The 25,349-nt window shown below is 45.4% G+C and overlaps 1 pseudogene; it reads right to left on the bottom strand.

Annotated features, from left to right (window-relative positions):
* The window catches only part of LOC126176657 (integrator complex subunit 14-like), a 57,732-nt pseudogene that overhangs the window by 8,363 nt on the left and 24,020 nt on the right, over positions 1 to 25,349 (bottom strand).

A 25,349-nucleotide genomic window follows, 5' to 3' on the forward strand; every position in this document is an offset into this window, starting at 1 on the left:
TCCCCTGTGGCACCTACATGTAAGAGCATTTCTTAGCAGTGAGGCTGCATCCGTAAGGGGCGTATGGATCTATCACTGCACAATTGTCCTCGGAGGTCGCCTCATTTCTTTTTCTTAGTAAGTTCGTGATAGACTCTGTCTATGCGCTTGCCCCTCCAACAATTTATGTGAACTCCGACGGAGTATAACAACAACAGACAATGGAGTAACTGCAGACGGGCTTGTAAAACTTAGGAGAAGGACTACTTAGACGAGATCACTTATAAAAAAATTTATTGTAGGTAACCGGTTTCGGTAAAACTAAGTTGTCATCTTCAGATTCTCATAAAGTTTGTTCCAAATAACTTGTGACAGCTATACATAAAATCTTTCCGTTCAATTTCGAGGTAAATAAAACGTGAAATGAGCGACGCGTTGGCACGTGAAAATTAAAATTACTATGTACATCACAATTTGCCAAAATATCGTTGCCATAACGTAACACGTCATGCCTACCACTGACGTAGTAGCCTTTGTGGGGGATATCTGCAAAGCGTTATGCGACAGAAATGATCATCTTCATTTTCATATTTTATTACAAAAGACTTTTGAACCACATACGTCAGTCGAAGCACAATGTCAGAATAACTCGGTTCTGGTAAATAGTTTCATTTAACCGAGAAGCTGTAATTACTATTAATTAATTAAAACATTGCTAACTCTTGTAATACTTTTCTAGATAAAATTGATTTTCTGTTTCCTAATCCGTCGACCACACGGGATCGCTTGATAGCACATCAGGATAACGTTCTGTTTTTTGTATTGGCATTTTCTATTGATTTTTGTTTTGGTAGGTTTTTATCTTCTCCACCCCATTTCAACCCGATTCATCAACATATTAGAAACTCGATTTGTACACGAACATAACCAGAAATTTGTCAGTCAGCGCGAAAGTCATTTCGATTCGCTGAGTGATCCGTTTTATTTGCTATAAGTACACCTTAAAATTATATGAAGCTCAATTTGGATCACAAGAAATCTCTTAATTCGGACGCAAAACTTGTCTGACGGGGTGGGAATGGAGTGACGAACCACCAGAAGAGAACAGCCTGTACTGGAGATGGGCCATAATCACCTCGGTGATACAAAGGACCTATGAACCTCCAACCCTAATCAGCCAGCGTGACTATAACATACCGTGACTATTGGTGTAAAAATTTTATTTCAGAAACATCCATATTTAGTTGTTGTCACCGTTTATATACTGCTCTCCTCTGTTTCTACAACGCTCAGGCGAATTTGCCATAGACGGAAACCTCTGTGAACTCCTTGATGACGCGTGCCACTTTTTCTTTCACTTCCTCAGCGGTCTGAAGTCTTGTTCCTTTTAATGCAGATGCGACCTTGGGGGAGAGATAAAAGTCACACGGTGCTAGGTCAGGCGAATCAGGTGGGTGGTCTAACACTGGGATGCTGTACTGCGCTAGTATACTCTTAACAGACAGTGAGGTATGAGATGATGCGATCTCCTGATGCAGAACGTATGACTTGTTCTGCCACAATGCGGGTCTTTTTACTTTTTTTCTCACGGAGTTGAGCAAGAATCTCAAGGTAGTAATGCTGATTAATAGTCTGGCCTTCAGAAGCCCAGTGTAGATGTACAATTCCGTGAATATCGAAAAAGAGTCGTCATCGCTTTGGATCTCAATTTGTTCATTCTCGCTGGACCCGTCCAGTGTATGGAGTAGAGCTTAGTCTCGGGATCATAAGTGATGTTATCACTCTTCCCAAGAAATCAGGAACATTTTCAGTGTTATTCAAAAGGTCAGCATAAACAATTTAGCTAACTTCTTTTTGTTTGATCGTCAGACTTTTCGGCACCAGTTTCACACACATTTTTTATGCTAAATCGGTTATGAACAACTTGCCTGACGCATTTTTGTCAGTTCCTACAGTTTCATCGCCAAGGGCCACATCGAGTCGGATTACCTGCTGTTTTCATATTTTCATCTGTTGTTTTTGATATTGAATAGCGTCCCGGGCGTGAGTCATCATCAAAGTCTTTTCGACCATCTTGGAAATGCTTCAACCACACAAAAACTTTCGTGTGCGACAAACGGTCTTCACTATACGCTTCCTTGTGTGAAAGATAGATTTTATCAGTTTTTCCAAGTTTCATGTGAAACTTCACGACAGTTTGCTTTATTATTACACTTATCATTTTTCACGCAAACGAAAATCGCAGCTGGTACGCAAATGAAGGCGACGGTCACAATGATTTGTCTACAGATACATGAGATGCCGCATTCGACTGAGAAGACTTTCTGCTTCACAGCTGTTAGTCGTTCGTCTTTGGTGCATTCGTGGCATGGCAGCATCAGCCCCGTTATTTTATGGCCACGGGAGTTGTAGATTTGGCATTCTTCGCTATTGGTATGGGCTCGCATGAACACCATTTCAAATAAACTATAGGTACATTTCATTTTTTTTAAAATTTTTGAGTCTCAGTCTTCTGACTGGTTTGATGCGTACCGCCAAGAATTCCTTTCCTGTGGCAACCTCTTCGTCTCAGAGTAGCACTTGACTTGCAGCATAAGTCCTCAATTTTTGTTGGATGCATTCCAGTCTCTGTCTTCCTCTACAGATTTCGCCCTCTGCAGATCCCTCTAGTACCATGGAAGTCATTCCCCGATTCCCTGATGCCCTATCATCCTTCCCCTTCTCCCTGTCAGTGTTTTCCACGTATTCCTGTCCTCTCCGATTCTGCGCAGAATCAGTGCACCTAATTTTCAACATTCGTCTATAGCACCACATCTCAAATGCTGATTCTCTTGTGTTCCAGTTTTCCCGGAATCCACGCTTCACTACCATACAATGTTGTGCTTCAAACGTACGTTTTCTGAAATTTCTTCCTCACATTAAGGCCTATGTTTGACACCAGTATACTTGTCTTGTCCAGGAATGCCCTTTTTGCTAGTGCTGGTCTGCTTTTGATGGCCTCCTTGATTTTGCCGCCTGTGTAGTAGAACTCCTTAACTTCATCTACTTCGTGATCACCAGCCGTGATACGTTTCTCACTGTCCTCTTTTCTGCTGCTATTTATTACTTTCGTCTTTCTTCGTTTTACTCTCAGTCGATATTCTGTACTCATTAGCCTGTTCATTCCATACAGCACGTCATGTAATTCTTCTTCACTTTCAGTCAGGATAGCAATGTCATCAGCGAATCTTATCATTGATATCCTTTCACCTAGAATTTTAATTCTGCTGCTGAACCTTTCCTTTATTTCCATAATTGCTTCTTCGATGTAAAGATTGAACAGTAGGGGGGGAAAGACTACATCTCTGTCTTACACCGTTTTTGATCCGAGCGCTTCGTTCTTGTATGTCCACTCTTGGCTCTTGTACATATTGTACATTACCCGTCTCTGTCTATAGCTTATCCCTATTCTTCTCAGAATTTCGAACATCTTGCACCATTCTGAACTGAACTGGAAGCGAGGTGTAGCAAAGCTAATGCAGTGAGTGCTCAGCTACGATCTACTCTCTTCTGCAAGAAGGAAGTCAGTACCAAGACCAAGTTATCTGTGCACCGTTCAATCTTTCGACCAACTCTGTTGTATGGGAGCGAAAGCTGGGTGGATTCAGGTTACCTTATCAAGAAGGTTGAGGTTACGGATATGAAAGTAGCTAGGATGATTGCAGGTACTAGTAGATGGGAACAATGGCAGGAGGGTGTCCACAATGAGGAAATCAAAGAAAAACTGGGAATGAACTCTATAGATGTAGCAGTCAGGGCGAACAGGCTTAGATGGTGGGGTCATGTTACACGCATGGGAGAAGCAAAGTTACCCAAGAGACTCATGGATTCAGCAGTAGAGGGTAGGAGGAGTCGGGGCAGACCGAGGAGAAGGTACCTGGATTCGGTTAAGAATGATTTTGAAGTAATAGGTTTAACATCAGAAGAGGCACCAATGTTAGCACTGAATAGGGGATCATGGAGGAACTGTATAAGGGGGGGGGGGGGGGGGGGCTATGCTCCAGACTGAACGCTGAAAGGCATAATCAGTCTTAAATGATGATGATGATGATGATGATGATGCACCATTCTGCAGTCTCGAACGCTTTTCAGAGATCGACAAATTCTATGAACGTGTCTTGATTTTTCTTTAGTCTTGCTTCTATTATCAATCGAAACGTCAGTGTGGTGTCACCGCCAGACACCACACTTCCTAGGTGGTAGCCTTTAAATCGGCGGCCGCGGTCCGTTAGTATACGACGGACCCGCGTGTCGCCACTGTCAGTGAGTGCAGACCGAGCGCCGCCACACGGCAGGTCTAGAGAGACTTCCTAGCACTCGCCCCAGTTGTACAGCCGACTTTGCTAGCGATGGTTCACTGACAAATTACGCTCTCATTTGCCGAGACGATAGTTAGCATAGCCTTCAGCTACGTCATTTGCTACGACCTAGCAAGGCGCCATTACTAGTTACTATTGATGCTGTAAAACATGTACCGTCAAGAGCGATGTTCACCAATTATGGATTAAAGTATTGCAGCAGCTACGTACGTTTTTGGCTATTCTCATTTCCGTGTCCTGTTCCAGACCTCACGCCAGCCTGCGTGAGTTTAAACGCGTGCCTTTCGGCTTCTTCATAGTGGATTGGCTGTCTTGCCAATCCACAACAGTCAGAATTCTCTCTCTGGTGCCTTTATCTTTCCTAAAGCCAAACTGATCATCATGTAACGCATCCTCAATTTTCTTTTCCATTCTTCTGTATGTTATTCTTGTGAGCAACGTGGACGCATAAGCTGTTAAGATGGTAATTCTCGCACTTGTCAGCTCTTGCAGTCTTCGGAATTGTGTGGATACTTTTTCCAAAAGTCTGATGGTATGCCGCCAGACTCATAATTTCGACACACGCCAACGTGGATAGTCATTTTGTTGCCACTTCCCCAATGATTTTAGAAATTCTCAAGGAATATTATCCATCTCTTCTGCCTTACTTGATTTTAAGTCCTCCAAAGCTCTCTTAAATTCTGATTGTAATACTGGATCCCGTTTCCCTTGTAAGTCGATTCCTGTTTCTTCTTCTATCTACACCGTAAAAGCACTTTGACTGAAGGTACCCCATTCTGTCAACAATTACTTCCGCGTTAATACCACAGCAGAATATTTTATCATTTCATAGTCACCTCTATTAACAGAACACGGAAGATCGTCGTAGGCTAAGCAACAGAAGCAAATAGTTGCTGTATAGTGTGGCGCTTGAGTCGCGACAAGTGTTATTAGTTTCGAGAAGTCGTGTGTGTGTTGGAGAAAGGAGGAAGTGACGGACTGAGACTTGCAGATGCGGGAGGGTGCGGCATGCCCGCCTCCCCACACCACACCGTGAGGCGAGCGGCGGAGATGCGCCGGCGAGGGACAGGTTTCCATGGTGAGCGGTGCCTTACGAGCCCACCTCGTCGCCGAGGAGCGCTCACCTGCGGCGCTGCCGCAGCCGGCACGTCAGACACCGGCTGACGTCACTTGCATTGACGGAGGTCCAGGTACCCTGGGCTACAGAACTAGAGACTGCTGCGGACGTCAGTCACTTCAGGCTGGTAACTGCGGGCCCCAGCTGAGCGTGGCAAGGCTTCGGAAATGCCACAGAAGTGTTTCGAAGCAATGTCTAGTCAGTGGGCTCTCGAGGCCGGCGAAAGCTCGCAGAAATCAGTCGCAGCAGTGTGCAGCGCACACGCAGGCGACTGCGCGAATAATAAAAGCACTCTGATGCGGACACCTCATTTATGGAGCATGTTTTCTGGCATGGCCGAAACACATACTTTGTAAAACACACATACACACACACACTTGTGACGCGGTAATGAAACTACAGAATCGGTGCGGACAGGCATGGGGAGTGACTCCAGAGACGATGCAGACCGCAAGAGGGGAAGTCGACTGACACTGGCGAATTCGACAGATTACCAGAATGAGATTTTCACTCTGCAGCTGAGCGTACGCTGATATGAAACCTCCTGGCAGATTAAAACTGTGCGTTCGATGGACACTCGAAGTCTGGACCTCTGCCTTTCGCCAGCAAGTTGAACTGTGTTGGGGAAACAGACCAAACAGCGAGGTCATCGGTCTCATCGGATTAGGGAAGAACGGGGAAGAAAATCGGCCGCGCCCTTACGAAGGAACCATCCCGGCATTTTCCTGGAGCGATTTAGGGAGATCGCGGAAAACCCAAATCAAGATGTCCGGACGCGGGATTGAACCGTCGTCCTCCCGAATACGAGCTCAGTGTGCTAACCATTATGCCACCTCGCTCGGTCCGCCGGCAAGTGCTCTACCGTCTGAGCTACCCAAGCACGACACAGAATCCGTCCTCACAATTCTAATTCTGTCAGTACCTCGTCTCCTACCCTCGCAACTTCACAGAAGCTCTCCTGCGTACCTTTCAGAACTAGCACTCCTGGACGAAAGGATATTGCAGAAACTTGGCTTAGCCACAGCTTGGGGGATGTTTTCAGAATGAAATTTTTGACTCTGTAGCGGAGTGCAGGAGAGTTCCTGTCAAGGGTGCGAGGCAGAAGATGAGTTACTGGTGGAAGAGAAGGTCTAAGGAGGCTCAAGAGTCGTGATCGGGTAGCTCATTTGGTGAGCATTTGCTCCTCGGAGGGCAAAGGTCCTGAGGTCGAGTATCGGTCCGGCAAACAGTTTTTATCTTCGGAAAATTTCAAAGGGCAGATGGCTACGGCCCTGCGCCTGTCATCTAGCACATCACAAAAGGCGAAGCTATTCGTCTGTTCGCGCACTGGAGTCGTGAGCATCCATGGAAAGTGTTTGAGGACGGGGAACTACAAGTAGGGGACAAAATGTTCAACGCACAACGAGAAAATCAGATTAAATGTGTGCCTCTGGCAGAGCGGTTCTAGGCGCTTCAGTCTGGAACCGCGTTGCTGCTACGGTCGCAGGCTCGAATCCTGCCTCGCGAATGGATGTGTGTGATACCCTTAGGTTAGTTAGGTTTAAGTAGTTGTATGTTCTAGGGGACTGATGACCTCAGATGTCAAGTCCCATAGTGCTCAGAGCCATTTGAACCATTTTTGTGTGCCTTTGCAGCAGACGGGCCCTATGTTGACGTTTGGAGTGGGCACTGGACGATCGACATTGGAATGTTGATCAATGGAAAGGTGTCTCCTGATCGAATGAACCACATTTCTCGTTGCACCTCGTTCAGGTGATGGATCGTTTCCGCGAAAAATGAACCGCGCCACGAACGCAGTCCGCCGGGGACAGTATTATCCGTGGGGAGCTATAAAACTGGAGTAGATGAGCCCTGTCCACTCCCCAAGACCTGTGACTGAGGCGATTCAGGATATTAAGCGTTTTGTGGGTTCTCGCCCTCAGATCCTTTAGGTGTAACCACGACAGTTTATCCAGAATTAGATTTGTGTTAAATGCTGCAAGCCCGTCTGTCACAGAATGGACTGCGTTTCCAAACGTCGAGACTGTAGGCGGCGTCATGGCGGTCTGACCACGAGATATTTGTCGGCCCAGCTCACTGGTAGGTATCGCTCCTTTCACAGCAACCGCTACTCGCGTATGGTTTTCTTCCAGTTCCCAGAAGGGTTCAATGTTAGCCACGTGCCATTGCAAAACTTCGTGAGCTCACCTTAATCAAGTATTTGTATGGCATTAGAGGAAATTACTTGGGATATTGGAGTGTAAATAATGGTGGTAACAGATATTGTAAGGAGGCCGAAGTAACGAGAAAAGTACCTTTGCTAGAAAGTCTAAAACAGAGTGAAAACGATTTTGAAACAGAGAGAAGTCTAAAACAGAGTGAAAACGATTTTGAAACAGAGAGAAGTATGTGTTGTACCACTCGCCGAAAATTAAATCTGGTTTGTGAAGAACTTTATCGCCTGCACCTGAAGATGTCTGTGGTGATACCCTATGATTCTTGGAATTGGATTGATGGTACAACTTGGGCCAAATTAGACTGGATTCGTGAGGTGGACACATCCAGACAGACTGCAAAATTTAGTCGATTTAAGACGACATCGCAGCGAGAAACTGTTATTCGACACCCTGTCATTAATATGACAGGCAGAGATCTGAACGAGGCTACGATGATGGTCTTGAGTAAGGGACTGAATTTTGCACCCACGCCACAGGTTCTGCCATTACCTTCGTTTATTAGTGCCATTGAAGAAGCAATTAGACCACTTCCCTTGGATTCAGCAGAGGAAATAAGACGTGAAACATTCCGTGCAATTATGAAGGCTCGCCCACAGACGAGCAATTTATCTGTCGCAAAGAAGGCTGCACTACGTAAGCTTTGTAAGTAGGCTGTTTATGTTTTCTTTATGTAAGTAGGCTGTTTATGTTTTCTTATTGGCAACGTTACGTAGCGCTCTATATGAAAATCACTGGCTGTGCTGTGTGCAGTCTGTGGCTAGTTTGCATTGTTGTCTGCCATTGTAGTGTTGGGCAGCGGCAGCTGGATATGAACAGCGCGCAGCGTTGCGCAGTTGGAGGTGAGCCGCCAGTAGTGGTGGATGTGGGGAGAGACATGGCGGAGTTTTGTAATTTGTCATGAACTGCTATATATATTATGACTATTAAGGTAAATACATTGTTTGTTCTCTATTAATATCTTTCATTTGCTAACTATCCCTATCAGTAGTTAGTGCCTTCCGTAGTTTGAATCTTTTATTTAGCTGGCAGTAGTGGCGCTCGCTGTATTGCAGTAGTTCGAGTAACGAAGATTTTTGTGAGGTAAGTGATTTCTGAAAGGTATAGTTTAATGTTACTCAGGGCCATTCTTTTGCAGGGATCTTTGATAGTCAGATTGCGTTGCGCTAAAAATATTGTGTGTCAGTTTAAGCACAGTCTTGTATAATTGTTCTAAGGGGACGTTTCAGCTTCGCCTGCATACTCAGACGGTGGTACTCCCAGCGGATAAAGGTAATGCTATGGTTTTATTGTCACGGGACGAATACCATGGTAAAATGTACAATTTATTGAGTGACAGCATGTACCGGATAATCAGCAGGGATCCCACTAATCGAGTGGCGAAGAAAACTGCTTCGCTTCTGAATGACTCTCCCTTCCCATGACAGGTTGTGACGAAATTGAAATCAAGTGGAGCGGTGCCTCCTAGATTTTATGGACTTTGAAAGGTTCACAAGAAAGATATTCCTCTCCGCCCCATAGTGAGTAACATAGGATCTCAGACCTATGACGTTGCTAAACACCTGGCATGGTTGTTGAGGCCTCTTGTGGGAAAATGTGTTCACCACATAAGAAACTCTGCTGATTTCATTAGTAAACTGAAATCATTGAAAATGAACCTTTCTGATATATTACACTACTGGCCAATAAACTTGCTACATCACGGAGATGACGTGCTACAGACGTGAAATTTAACCGACAGGAAGAAAATGCTGTGATATGCAAATGATTAGCTTTTCAGAGCATTCACACAAGGTTGGCACCGGTGGCGACACCTACAACGTGCTGACATGAGGAAAGTTTCCAACCGATTTGTCATACACAAATAGCAGTTGACCGGCGTTGCCTGGAGAAACGTTGTTGTGATGCCTCGTGTAGGGAGGAGAAATGCGTACCATCACGTTTCCGACTTTGATAAAGGACGGATTGTAGCCTATCGCTATTGAGGTTTATCGTATCGCGGCATTGTTGCTCGCGTTGGTCGAGATCCAATGACAGTTAGCAGAATATGGAATCGGTGGGTTCAGGAGGGTAATACGGAACGCCGTGGTCTAACCCAACGGCCTCGTATCACTAGCAGTCGAGATGACAGGCATCTTATCCGCATGGCTGTAACGGATCGTGCAGCCACGTCTCGGTCCGTGAGTCAACACATGGGGACGTTTGCAAGACAACAACCATCTGCACGAACAGTTCGACGACGTTTGCACCAGCATGACTATCAGCTCGGAGACCGTGGCTGCGGTTACCCTTGACGCTGCATCACAAACAGGAGTGCCTGCGATGGTGTACTCAACGACGAACCTGGGTGCACGAATGGGAAAATGTCATTTTTTCGGATGAATACAGGTTCTGTTTCCAGCATCATGATGGCCGCATCCGTGTTAGGCGGCATCGCGCTGAACGCACATTGGAAGCGAGTATTCGTCATCGCCATACTGGTGTATCACCCGGCGTGATGGAATGGGGTGCCTTGGTTACACGTCTCGGTCACCTCTTGTTCGCATTGACGGCACTTTCAACAGTGGACGTTACATTTGAGATTTGTTACGTCCCGTGGCTCTACCTTTCATTCGATCCCTGCGAAACCCTACATTTCAGCAGGATAATGGACGACCGTATGTTGCAGGTCCTGTACGGGCCTTTCTGGATACAGAAAGTGTTCGACTGCTGCCCTGGCCAGCACATTCTCCAGATCTCTCAACAATTGGAAACATCTGGTCAATGGTGGCAGAGCAACTGGCTCGTCACAATATGCCAGTCACTACTCTTGATGAACTGTGGTATCGTGTTGAAGCTGCATGGGCAGCTGCACCTGTACACGCCATCCAAGCTCTGTTTGACTCAATGCCCAGGTGTATCAAGGCCGTTATTACGGCCAGAGGTGGTTGTTCTTGGTACTGATTTCTCAGGATCTATGCTCCCAAATTGCGTGAAAATGTAATCACATGTCAGTTCTAGTATAATATATTTGTCCAATGAATACTCGTTTATCATCTGCATTTCTTCTTGGTGTAGCAATTTTAATGGCCAGTAGTGTAGTTAGTTTCGATGTGGTGTCTTCATTCACAAAGTTTCTCATTCCAGAATCTCTACAACTTACTGAAAGAAGTTTTGACAAAGAGATTTCAACTTTATTCAAACATGTTCTGACCTCTACATACTTCTTATTTAACAACGGATTTTTTGAACAGACGGACGGAGTCGCCATGGGTAGTCCCTTATCCCCTCAGGTGGCCAATTTATTTATGGAAGACTTCGAGGAGAAGGCGCTTGAATCTGCTGACTTGAAACCCACGGTATTCTGGAGGTATGTTGATGACACCTTTGTAGTTTGGCCCCATGGTGAAGACAACTTGCAAGACTTCTTAAGACATCTGAACTCCCTCCACGATCAAATAAAGTTCACAATGGAAATCGAAAAGGAGGGATGCCTTCCATTCTTGGATGTTCTGGTTCGTCGCAGAGAGGATGGCACTTTGGGACATGAAGTGTATCGGAAGCCGACGCACATGGATTTGTATTTACGTGCAAATAGCTGCCACCATCCTGCCCAGACGATGAGTGTTCTCCGAACTTTGACCCACAGAGCGCATATTATTTCTGACGAAAGCAGTCTGCAAGATGAACTTTCCCACTTACAAAGAGTGTTTGAAGACAATGGGTACTCCCCACAGCAAATACAGAAGGCACTGAAAATGAAACCCAAAGAGACCACAACGAAATCAGAAGAAGACGAAGAAACCTTTAAATCTATGGCTTTCCTGCCATATGTAGTTAGCCTCTCATCAAAAATAGGGTGGATTCTCAGCAGACACAAAGTAAAAGTGATTTTTCGTCCTCCACCCAAGACAGCTGTACTCGTGGGCTCCGTCAAAGATGATTTGCTGCTCCGAAAATCTGGAGTTTACAAAATTCCATGTGAATGTGGCCTTTATTACATTGGACAAACGACTCGTACTGTCCCAGAAAGATGTACAGAACACCGGAGGTACACACGACTTTTACAACCTGACAAGTCAGCAGTGGCAGAACACTGTATTGACACTGGTCACAGTATGTTGTATGACAACGTCGAAATTTTGGCAACTACATCATCTTTTTGGGACTAGATAGTCAAGGAGGCAATTGAAATTCGCTTGACGCCGAATTTAATTAATAGGCATAGTGATTTCAACCTTGATAAATCATGGAATCCGGCACTGGCTGTAATAATCTCGCAAAGACGCCGTCACAGTGCAGCTCACAATGATATATCGACATGCCAACACAGATCGACTGCGGAGTCATAGATGTACTCGCGCTTTGTGCACGTCTCTGCCACCAACCAACGTCTGTGGCGCATTTGCATCTGTGGCCGCATGGCAGTTGCGCGGTACACGAGTATAAAGGGACGCAGCGAGCGCTGGAGTGGCAGTCTTTCGGCTCACTCTGAAGATGGCTGAGCGTTATACGGCCGAAATATTAGAAGAAGAAGGAGAATTCTTGCGGCTGCACACCCTAACCTCACTGGAACAGTCTTTGAGCATCCAAAACCTGAAGATTCACATCAAGGTACTTTATCTGTGAAACTCTGTATTTGAGTACAATCGATGTTCGAATGTTATTATGTGGTACTAAGTTAAACGTCTGCTTGAACCAACATACATTAACAGATGTATTACGTACAGAGTCATACTCCCGAAAGTAGAAGTGTAATTGTGAAATTTCAGTGAAGTAATTAGGAGGGTCAAACGGAAAGTAATGACCCCTATTATTTTATTTTTATTTTAAAAGTAAAGTAAATGGCACATACATAGAATAGCAAGAACAATATTCACGATTGATTTGTCACTTTCCAATATAATTGCCATCTTTCTCGACAGTTTTTTCTTTTTTCTAACTTGAAACAAGAGCATGTGTACCTATCCGGTAAAAATCGAGGGCCTGCTTCCTCAGTTACTGATCTCAGATTTTTTTTTTCGAGGTCTGCCCGTCTTCAAAAGGTGTATGCCGCATGGGGCAAGGCTTTCCTACCAATTTTTGCAATTTCGCGAGTGCTGAAGTGACTGGTGTGTGGTCTGATGCATTGTCGAGCAAAAACAGAAAATTCGCAGCAACTTTTCGAGAACGAACTCGCTGAAGACGAGCTTTTAACTTCTAGAGGGTTTTCACGTGTTGGACAATTCGTTGTGCACCCTGTCTCCAAAACAATAACCAGAATCGGATTCTACGAACGTCACCGGCCGGTCCGCCCTCCATCAGCCGACTGCGTTCGCCCGTCAGCTTCTGCACAGCGGCGAACGCATCGTCTAACGCAGCATTTCCACGCACCTTCTTCAGCCATTCATGAATGCCATTGGGCGTTTCACTTTCTACGATAACAGAGCGCTGTCTTATACGTACTTCGATGTCGGGGGTTTTCTAAACTTATAGACTGCCGCCATCTGATGATGCAGGGCGCTTTTACAGCAGTGGGGTGTACAAGGAGCATTCATGATTACTACATTACTAACTTAACAGAAGGAGAAAAAAAGTAGTATGCGTTACTTTCTGACTCGACCTGTAAACCACGACGCAATGAAACAATAAAGTAGTTGAAATGAGCATAGCGGCTCAGATATTTGTAGAAAAATTAACATTGTCGGCTGGGATAAGTGTTTACGGCGTGTATGTAATTGTATGGGAACCAGCAAACTGACAAGCGCTGTCAAGCGGCATCGCATTTGATGTCAGTAGTACAGTGTATAAAAAGTCATCAACGATATGGGTGGTAGAGGGTGGAACTCGGTTTAAAGGCAGTCGGTTCTGTGTGGTGTTAGTGTGTGCGTAAGTGCCTGTACCGCTGACAGGAAGTAGAAACCATTAGTGAGACAGTGCGTGTTGCACTGCTAAGCGGAAAACAGTTATCTCGTGATGAAAATACAAAAAATCTGTGCGTACAAAGAGATGGGACTCTCTGCTCGTCAAATTGCTAAGAATCTGAATTGTTCAGCTACAGTGATAGATAACTGCGTTAGACTGGGTGCACCATATGGACAGAACGTAAAATATGGGCAAAGTAGAAAATTATCTCAGGCATCTTTCGCGGAGCTAGGGCCACAAATCGTTATCCTTTTCCACTTGTTGTTGATTTACAGTGGCCAGAAGCTGCTAGACGAGTACGACGAATTTTGTCAGATGACAAACTTGTCGAATTGAAGAAACGACAGCAGAAACGTGCTCTAACACCCTAACATAAACAGGCTAGACTGGAGTTTGCTCAAAAACATATGTCATGGACTTGGGAATAGGATGAAGTGACCTTCAGTAATGCGAAGTAGTTTAGATGGTCCGAATGGATTTCAATATCATTGACCTCAGAACTGACCTGACATGTAAGAATGAGCAGAAATTTTGGTGCTGGAAGTTTTATAATTTGGGCAACCGGCTGCGCCAAAGTTGAATCACGAACTGTTTGGCTAAGCTCTAGAATGAACTCTAACATGCACAGTGAGACATTATAGTGATATAACCGATTAAAATGCTGAGACCCTAGAGGACGAAAGTCTAATCTTTCAACAAGATAATGCATTTTTGCGCGTTTCTGTCATAAGATATAAAGATATCGATTTCTTGCCCTGGCCTGTACTTAGATGGGACTTGAATCCCGTCGAAATCCTTTTCTGGAATACGTGAAAGGTGTGTTTATCGCAATGGAAGGCAATTTGAGGCCGTCTGTGAGCTGAAAAGAGCGATGCGAGAAGAATGGGCGACAGGTTTGGTGGAACAACTGCAAATTCTTACAAAATCAATGCTGAAGAGAATTTTTGAGGTAATTAGGAAGAACGGAGGCTGGTAAAAGTATGAGGTTCTTTCAAATGAAACATGGTCAGTGTGTCTACCTTTGCCTTACACGTGAGGTGGCGCCACGTAACTGCTGGTATGATAGCGCCATCTATTGGCAGAGAGACCGACGCGTGTGCACTGTTTGATGTTGGATAGCGCCAGTGTGATTTCACGCCGAAGAGAAGGCGATTACGCAAGTTATCGTCCAATACCGAACATGCAGGCAAGCAAGCAGGAACAACGAGGAGTGATTCGACTTTTGGTGGCGGAGTTAGTTGGAGGTCGTGAAATGTATCGACGGATGAAGGCAGTGTGTCCTTCAAGTGGAATGGTGCAAACGATTCTTTGAGGGGCGCGAGTGAGTGGAAGACGATGTTCGTACTGGGCAGGCTCATCGTGTCATCACACAGGTAATGGTTGCTGAGGTGAATGTTTTAGTCTTGGACAACCGCAGAATCACCGTGGACGAGATCCACTGGTTACTCGGTACTTGAAGTGTTGAAAAATCTGTGCGCAGTGGGTTTCCCACCAACTGACCACCGAACAGCGCAATACTCGAACGGCGCTGTCTTTGAGTCATCTGCAGCGTTATCATGAGGAGAAATACAGCTTTCTGTCGCGTATTGTCACAGGTGACGTTAGAGGTGTCACCATACTGAACCGAAAAGCAAGCGTCAGAGCAAGCAGTTGAAACATGCGACCTCACCACCTCCAAAGAAATCAAAGGCCGTTCACACCAGTTCTAGTAAGGTCATTATATCGTTCTTTTTTTTACCAAAAGGCCCACTGATTGTCGAGGTCCTGGAACGAGGAACCACCACCAACGCTCAGCGTTAACAAGCCATTTTACAGAAACTTAGACGAGCCATCAAATCGAAACGCAGAGGCATGTTGTCCAATGGCGTTATCCTCTTGCATGATAACACTGACCCACACACGGCCAATGCGGCGAAGGCGACATTAGAGCAGTTTCGGTGGGAAACGCTGGATCATCCTCCGTACAGTCCCGACCTTTCACTGTATGACTTTCATGTGTTTGGACCTCTAAAACAAACTATTCACGGACATCGATTCGCAACGAACGACGAATTGTGTGCATGGGTCCAGGACTGGATCCGACAGCAGTCTTCTAGCTTCTTCGAGGATGGAATCGACCGGTTAGTGTCACTATGGGATGAATCTGCCAACAGTTTTGGCGACAATTTTTGTGTATGTGTACTGTGTATAACTACATTTTTGAGTTAATAACATCGTTACCGTTACTTCACACTAGTGACCGGGTTTCATTTGAATGCCCCTCATACTAACAATGCAATAACACAACAGGACAGTGGGTAAGTTTATACCAGTTTCCATCTAGGAAATGCGCGCGCCTTTTTGTGTTAGGAAAGGAGCTACCGGTATCTATCATTTTCATAGGAGCGCTGCCTTTACACTGGTCTCCACTACCGTACACACAGTTGACAATGGCGGTGTGTGGGCTCGCTACCTCAGTATCGGTGTGTCCCTACTACAGTACGGAAACCCTAAATGGCCGCGCAGTGGTCAGCACACTGGACTCGCATTCGGGAGGACGACGGTTCAATCCCGCGTGCGGCCATCCTGATTTAGGTTTTCCGTGATTTTTCCTAAATCGCTCCAGGCAAATGCCGACATGGTTCCTGCGAAAGGGCACGGCCGACTTCCTTCCCCGTCCTTCCCTAATCCGATGACACCCATGATCTCGCTGTCTGGTCTCCTTCCCCAAAAACAACCCAACCCAACCTAAATGGCCACGCTGCCACGCACTGGTCTGATCGGCCCGTATAGCGCCGTCCCCGCAGCTGCCAGGCGCTCGTCCGCAGCTCTGCGGCGTTGCCCAAGCGCACGGCCGCGTTACCACCTCGTGCGGCCGTCGACGGGCCGTTTTCTGTGTCGCACTCTCAATTTGCCGACAGCGTGGAAGCGGCTCCGGTAATGCCAGCGGTAGGACTGCATCAGGCGCAACCCGCTGAGCGGGCGGCACACTGGAGTGAAGGCGGAGCCGCCGTCGTCCAGAGTGCTGGACAGCGGTCGCCTCGGCGGTGGTACGCCCTCGCCTTCTCCAACCAGAGACGCGGCTCCTCCGACCAATACTAAGACGGCAGATGTACAGTTTAGTCCGAGATCCTAAGTGTGCAGCAAGCGAAAGAATTAAGGGAAAATCCTAGAACGCTCCCATCTGTGCTACTACAAATATAAAGATAAGTCGTTGCTTAACATTAGTACCAAAAATCTCGAAAAGTTCTCCACCTATTTACTTCAAATATTTACACGGTGCTCTAATAAACAGTTGGACAGACATAAGCTGTACATTGTAATATACAGGGTTATTACAAATGATTGAAGCGATTTCACAGCTCTACAATAACTTTATTATTTGAGATATTTTCACAATGCTTTGCACACACATACAAAAACTCAAAAAGTTTTTTTAGGCATTCACAAATGTTCGATATGTGCCCTTTTAGTGATTCGGCCGAACATCAAGCCGATAATCAAGTTCCTCCCACACTGGGCGCAGCATGTCCCCATCAATGAGTTCGAAAGCATCGTTGATGCGAGCTCGCAGTTCTGGCACGTTTCTTGGTAGAGGAGGTTTAAACACTGAATCTTTCACATAACCCCACAGAAAGAAATCGCATGGGGTTAAGTCGGGAGAGCGTGGAGGCCATGAAATGAATTGCTGATCATGATCTCCACCACGACCGATCCATCGGTTTTCCAATCTCCTGTTTAAGAAACCGGAAGTGCGGCTTCAGCCGAACAAAACTTTATGAGTTTTTCTACGTATCTGTAGTGTGTCGTGACCATATGTCAATGAATGGAGCTACAGTGAATTTATGAAATCGCTTCAATCATTTGTAATAGCCCTGTATACGAGGGTAATCCCAAAAGTAAGGTCTCCTATTTTTTTATAAGTACATAGAACTGTTTATGTCTGCAATTGTTTACATCAGTTTACAGCTTGAACATTTAGCTATTTTTCGACATAATCACCATTCCTGTCGATGCATTTTTGTAGACGCTGAGGCAGTTTTTGTATGCCCATGTCATACCAGCTCGCCGCCATGCTGTTCAGAAAGTTACGAACTTCTTCTTTCACCTCGTCGTCGGAGCTGAATCGCTGGGACCACAATTAAGGCTGACAGGTACTGTGAGACTCTGAGAAAACTCAAACGGGCAATTCAGAACCGGAGAAGAGGAATGCTGAGCAATGGCGTACACATTCTCCGTGACAACACTCGCCCACACATCGCCCGGCAAACAGTTTCAGTGGAACATAATCACCCACCCACCCTATAGTCCTGAATTAGCTCCCAGTGACTATCACCTGTTCCCTAGGTTAAAAGAACATTTGGCCGAAATTTTAACCCTGGATGCCGCACGCTCGGTGGTAGCGCGCCAGCCTTTCACTCTGGCGTCGAATCCATCGCGGTCCCGACACATGCATTGTAGTTTCATGATAAGACGTACCGGGATCAAATCCGTCTACAACTGTTAGTGCGCGTACAGGAAGTCTTTTACAAATTGTGGCGGCCCTGAAAAGGGCCACCATTTACTTAAAGCAGGTGCTTGAACTGGCGACGCTCTGACGCGACACAAGCTCGGTAACGTTGGATGGTGTTTTGCCGAACTCTTTCAAAGCCACCTGGCATTGCTGCGATGTGATTGGCGGCATGTTGAACGCGATCCATTAATTCCTCTTCGTTTCTAGGTGGTTCGCGTCCGGGTCGATAGACTAGAACCTTGAAGAATCCCCACAGGAAAAAGTCAGGTGGCGTCAGGTCTGGAGATCGCGGGGGTCACGTCCTACGAGCACCTCTGCAAATTACCCGGCCTTCGAAGAGTTCATTTAAGTATCCGCCTACAGCACGACTGTCATGTGCGCGCGCCCCATCATGCTGCAACTACAGGGTGTTTCAAAAATGACCGGTATATTTGAAACGGCAATACAAACTAAACGAGCAGCGATAGAAATACACCGTTTGTTGCAGTATGCTTGGGACACCAGTACATTTTCAGGCGGACAAACTTTCGAAATTACAGTAGTAACAATTTTCAACAGTAGATGGCACTGCGGTCTGGGAAACTCTATAGTACGATATTTTCCACATATCCACCATGCGTAGCAATAATATGGCGTAGTCTCTGAATGAAATTACCCGAAACCTTTGACAACGTGTCTGGCGGAATGGCTTCACATGCAGATGAGATGTACTGCTTCAGCTGTTCAATTGTTTCTGGATTCTGGCGGTACACCTGGTCTTTCACGTGTCCCCACAGAAAGAAGTCACAGGGGTTCATGTCTGGCGAATAGGGAGGCCAATCCACGCCGCCTCCTGTATGTTTCGGATAGCCCAAAGCAATCACACGATCATCGAAATATTCATTCAGGAAATTAAAGACGTCGGCCGTGCGATGTGGCCGGGCACCATCTTGCATAAACCACGAGGTGTTCGCAGTGTCGTCTAAGGCAGTTTGTACCGCCACAAATTCACGAAGAATGTCCAGATAGCGTGATGCAGTAATCGTTTCGGATCTGAAAAATGGGCCAATGATTCCTTTGGAAGAAATGGCGGCCCAGACCAGTACTTTTTGAGGATGCAGGGACGATGGGACTGCAACATGGGGCTTTTCGGTTCCCCATATGCGCCAGTTCTGTTTATTGACGAAGCCGTCCAGGTAAAAATAAGCTTCGTCAGTAAACCAAATGCTGCCCACATGCATATCGCCGTCATCAATCCTGTGCACTATATCGTTAGCGAATGTCTCTCGTGCAGCAATGGTAGCGGCGCTGAGGGGTTGCCGCGTTTGAATTTTGTATGGATAGAGGTGTAAACTCTGGCGCATGAGACTATACGTGGACGTTGGCGTCATTTGGACCGCAGCTGCAACACGGCGAACGGAAACCCGAGGCAGCTGTTGGATCACCTGCTGCACTAGCTGCGTGTTGCCCTCTGCGGTTGCCGTACGCGGTCGCCCTACCTTTCCAGCACGTTCATCCATCACGTTCCCAGTCCGTTGAAATTTTTCAAACAGATCCTTTATTGTATCGCTTTTCGGTCCTTTGGTTACATTAAACCTACGTTGAAAACGTCGTCTTGTTGCAACAACACTGTGTTCTAGGCGGTGGAATTCCAACACCAGAAAAATCCTCTGTTCTAAGGAATAAACCATGTTGTCTACAGCACACTTGCACGTTGTGAACAGCACACTCTTACAGCAGAAAGACGACGTACAGAATGGCGCACCCAAGACTGCGTTGTCTTCTATATCTTTCACATCACTTGCAGCGCCATCTGTTGTTGAAAATTGTAACTACTGTAATTTCGAAAGTTTGTCCGCCTGAAAATGTACTGTTGTCCCAAGCATATTGCAACAAACGGTGTATTTCTATCTCTGCTCGTTTAGTTTTTATTGCCATTTCAAATATACTGGTCATTTTTGAAACACCCTGTATATATTACGTTGTTGTTATCGCCTTCAGTCCGAGGACTGGTTTGATCCAGCTCTCCATGCCATTCTATCCTGTGCAAGCCTCTTCATCTCCAAATAACTACTGCAACCTACAGTCTTCTGAATCTGTTTACAGTATTCATCTCTTGGTCTCCCTCTACAATTTTTACCCCCACCCCTACACTTCCCTCAAAGACTAAATTGGTGATCACTTGATGTCTCAGAATCTGTCCTATCAACCGATGCCTTTTTCTAGTCTGGTTCTGCCACAAATTTCTTTTCTCCCCAGTTCTATTCAGCATTTCCCCATTAGTTATTTGAACTACACGTCTAATCTTCTGAATTCTTCTGCAGCACCCCATTTCCAAAGTTTCTGTTCTTTCTTGTCTAAACTATCTGTCGTGCATGTTTTACTTCTATACATGGATACATTCCATAAAAATACTTTCAGAAAATACTTACTAACAGTTAAATCTCTATTCGGTATTAACAAATTTCTTTTCTTCAGAAACGCTTTTCTTGCCATTACCATTCTACATTTTATTTCCTCTCTACGAGGGCTGTTCGGAAAGTAAGCACCCATTGGGCGCGAAACGGAAACCATAGTGAAGAGCCAATGAAAATTTGCACAGATGTGTTGGGCAGTGCCTCTAGTACGCTCGCCGATCGCGTCACGTCTCTCTTTTCTGTTCTGAGCGCACAGTGAGCACCTAAAGATGCTTAGAAAATAGTGTGGGGCCCTGGTGAGAGATTTCGCCTGTTGTTATGCAGCCCACATAACATAACTGTTATGCATTTCTTTCTTTATGACAGTGATCGGCCGCACTCTGCAGGGGCAATGAAGAAGCTCGTGCACCGTTTTCTATAGGAAGTGTTTGATCACCCACAATACAGACCGTAACTGACTTCCCCTAAGTTTCGTCTCTGCTCACATGAATCGCTGGCTTTGAAGACGACATTTTGGCACAGACAACGACCTGTAGAATAGAGTAGGGAATTGCCGGAAAGCAGAGGCAGCTGCCTTCTGTGATGAGGGTACTGGAAAGTTGATACAGTGCTGCGACAAATGTCTAAGTCTGAGAGGCGACTATGTAGACAAATATCTGGAAGGTTTACATAACTGTTGAAAATAAATTTTTTTTTATATTCACAGTGGTTTCCATTTCGCAACCGATGGGATCTTACTTTCCGAATAGGCCTCATACTTCAGCCATCATCAGTTATTTTGTTACCAAAGAGAAAACTCATCTACTACTTTAAGTGTTTCATTTCCTAATCTAATTCCCTCGGCATCATCCGATTTAATACAGGGAGGAGCGAATAACAGCGGCCTGTAGAACAGAGACCAGGGTAGAAAGAAACATAGTAGAGGGATGGGGAAGCAGCACTAACCTGGCTATAGTAAATGTTCTAAGTCACCACCATTCATCTCTTGCCACTTTTGGGCTCTGGTCAGCTAGATGGATTGCTGGAATTGCTGCAGTCTCATCCAATATGTACTGCTGCAGTTCTTGCAGACTATGAGGGTTGTTACCACAGTAGATAACCACTCACAAAACTGGAGGCGCTGAGTAACATGGTTTTAATGCATGAACAACAGACTTTCGGTAGGGATGCATGTGCAGGTCCAGTTGGAGTATCTACCTGTATGATGGACGTGACATGCCGGTCTCTTACCACAGGCGTCAGGTTTCTGTGGTACGACTGTGAAGCATTTTCTGGTGAACTGCAGCCACATTTCCTGGTGTGCGGTCACGTTTAGGAATGTTTTTTCACTTGTTGAGAACAGATCCTGTCTGACATGATTTTCGGACTAAGCGCTACACGGCACTCTTCTCTGGCACTTTTACACCATTACACTTCTCAGCAAAGAACTGACCACACCGTTTCCACGACTTAGTTGTCACGTAACTTTCCACAACGAACGCCCGCTGCTCCACTGTGAGTACCATCGTCGCCACTCCCATTATGCGCTGGTGCTGCTGCTCGCAGTGTGGTTTCAGTTGCCTGGGACTGCAGGCGTGTGTGTGAGTTGCGTTCGCGTGAGTGTATGTGTGTGTGTATGTGTGTCTGTCGTCTATGGTTCACGAAGGCCTTAGTGGGCAAAAGCTTTAATTGTGAGAGTCTCTTTGTTGTGCCTATCTGCAAGTCAGAATATCTGCTATGTGGTGAACAGCAACTTTCATTTTCATAATATTTATTCCATCCGGGATTTTCCATTGTTTGATTTGTTAAGAGTAGATACGTTTTGTACGTAGTTGCTGCTTGTAGTATATGGGAGCACATGGAAATAATTTTTGTCATCCAATTTTTTGATGTATTTAAGAACACAGAAGGTAAAAGTATAAATATTTGTTATTGCGGAGACAGTGATCCATCGATCTTTTACACTTATGTAAAATTTCAGACTTTTTCGTACAGAGAAATCTGGATACAACAATCACACTCCTGAGACAATGAACACAACATATAAAACAAACTAACTACCAAATATAAAAAACTATTTAATGTGAATATGTTCACTTTTAAAATTCTGTAAATTGGCACACATCTGTAGTTCGATTTGCCAGGGGTGGTTGACCTTTATTGGGTAGTTTGGTGGAGGAGACCAAACAGCGAGGTCATCGGTCTCATCGGATTAGGGAAGGACGGAGAAGGAAATCGGCTGTGCCCTTTCAAAGAGACCATCCCAGCAATTGCCTGGAGCGATTTAGGAAAATCACGGAAAACCTATATCGGGATGGCCGGACGCGGGATTGAACCGTCGTCCTCCCGAATGTGAGTACAGTGTGCTGACCACTGCGGACCTTTATTGAAAGCAGCATGCCGGCCGGTGTGGCCGTGCGGTTCTAGGCGCGTCAGTTTGGAACCGCGTGACCGCTATGGTCGCAGGTTCGAATCCTGCCTCGGGCATGGATGTGCGTGATGTCCTTAGGTTAGGTAGGTTTAAGTAGTTCTAAGTTCAAGGGGACTGATGACCTCAGTAATAAAGTCCCATAGTGCTCAGGGCCATTTGAATCATTTTTTGAAAGCAGCATGTTGCACCATTGAGGCACCAAGGCATTCTTTGGTATATGATCCCTCTGCCTCACAATCTCCCAGGACAACAAAACGCAACCAAAGAGATTATTGCAAATACACTGACGAAAAACAGTCGGAACGCCAAAAATATTGATGTAGAGTAATGAAATTTCGGAAATACTTTTGTGTAGCTAACATATTAAAGTTATCAACATTGCAAACTCACAGTTTAGTGAAAGCGCGAGATAAGCCATTGCAAATATGAAATGCTGGTACATTAATAGATGGTGTAACCGCCAGTATGTTGCGTGCAAGCATAAAAACGTTCACGTGTCAGATGTCAGTTTGTAGGATGGAATTCCATGCCTGTAGCACTTGGTCGCTCAATACAGAGACGATTAATGCTAGACCGAAGACAGATCTGATGATCAGGCAGGTCAAGGGAACACTTCGACACTTCATAGACTATGCTGGGTTAGAACTAGAGATGGGCAAAACTGTTCTTTTCAGAGATCGGATCAGAACTGTTCACGCCCTGAAATGAATTAGCTCTTTTTCATGACTCACCACTCATTTACAATAGAAAATAAATGGAAGGCACATTGCCCTTTAAACTTGGTTTATTCCAGTACTATACCTGTATTTTGATCTTATTTGATCCTATTTTGAAGTAAAACAGATAATGAGTAAGAATTTTGTATTGTTTATTGAAATTTCCACGATATGACAAAGTTTTTGATTATTGATTTATTTTGCACTATCATGGTTTTTTGGGTGATCGGAAAATGTTGTAACTTGAGATTTACATTAACAATATATTTGGCTATAATGTATTAAAATTTCATTAACCTCATACAAATACATCGCAAGCCATATATTTTTAAAGAGAATGTTTCCTTCCGAAGACGCCTAAAATCGCAAAATCCGTTCCAGAATAAGAAAAAAAAATATAAATTTGACTGTAAAACGAAAGTGCTGCATATAGCCTTACACAGAATAAAACAAGGAAAATATTGGTGTATCACATTTTGCGATACGTTTATCGGTTCGCTTGTAATTAAAGCGTAAATTCAAGTGTCCATAATAAAAATCCTGTAGTAAGAGGAGTCGTCAGGAACCTAATCTGATCAGTTTAAACAAATAAAAATAAAATAAAAACAAATGATGTATACATAACATAATAATGTAATATACATAGCGGTATTACTACGAAGAACAATATCCAGTAGAGACGAACTCTGATGCAGAAGCACTGAATCGAGCAGGTTGAGCCGCGAGCTGTATTACTGCGTGAGCTAAAACCGCACAGAGCAGAGTGACACCTGAGTTGCTTTGCTCAACGCTCTGGCTAGAGTCGAGAATGGTGGGGTGAGCGTTGAGCGGGCGAGTTCCGAGGGTGGCTCCGAGACAAATCGTCCGTTCCCTTGCGAGCAGGTTGTTGCAAGTAGTTCCTATGTTATCCGCTAGGTGGCTCTCTGTCCTGTTGCTCGCATCAACTGCCCAGAGGGCAGGATGTGCGACTGAAACGATCGCCGACAGAGTGCGATGCGAAGTTAAGCTGCGCCAGACACTGCACGCGGCAGACGACGCACAGAGACAGCACGGCATATGTGAAACACAAAATCCAATGGGGCACTGCACAATGCAGGCAGCCAAGGTAGAAGCAGGGCAGAGGCCGGCGCTGGCTGTGTTGTGTGGCGTGCACTGTGCTGTGACCAGCAGAGGCGCTGCTGATATGCTCTGTCTCTCTCTCTCTCTCTCTGCTGTGGGAAACGTTTGGAGCTACCGTTCTTTTTTTCTGAATCACTGATTGTTCACTCCTTTGAAAGATTCAACTCTATGAATCAGTTCGAGAGCAGATCCCCCATCTCGAGTTAGAACAGCGGTATGGGGGCGAGCGTTATCCTGTTGGAAAACACCCACTGGAATGCTGTTTATGAACGGCAGCTGAACTCGTCGAATCACCAGACTGACGTACAGTTTTGCTGTCAGCATGCGTGAGATAACCACTGCTCCTGCTGTCATACAAAATCGCACCCCAGACCATAGCTCCAGATGCAGGTGCGGTGTGTCTAACCCACAGCCAGGATGGTTGGAGGCGCTCACCTGTCCTCCAAAACCTCGCATAGCCATCACTGGCAACGAGGCAGAACCAGCTTTCATCAGAAAACACAACAGACCTCCACTCTGCCCTTCAATGAGTTCTCGCTCGACACCACTGAACTCGCAAACGGCGGTGGTTTGTCTTCAGTGGATGCACCTTACAGGGCATGTCACACGGACCTGTCCCTGAAGTAAGCCATTTGTAACAGTTCGTTGTGCCACTGTGGTGCCGAC

This window comes from Schistocerca cancellata, chromosome 3, assembly GCF_023864275.1.
Source record: "Schistocerca cancellata isolate TAMUIC-IGC-003103 chromosome 3, iqSchCanc2.1, whole genome shotgun sequence".
Lineage (NCBI taxonomy): Eukaryota > Metazoa > Arthropoda > Insecta > Orthoptera > Acrididae > Schistocerca > Schistocerca cancellata.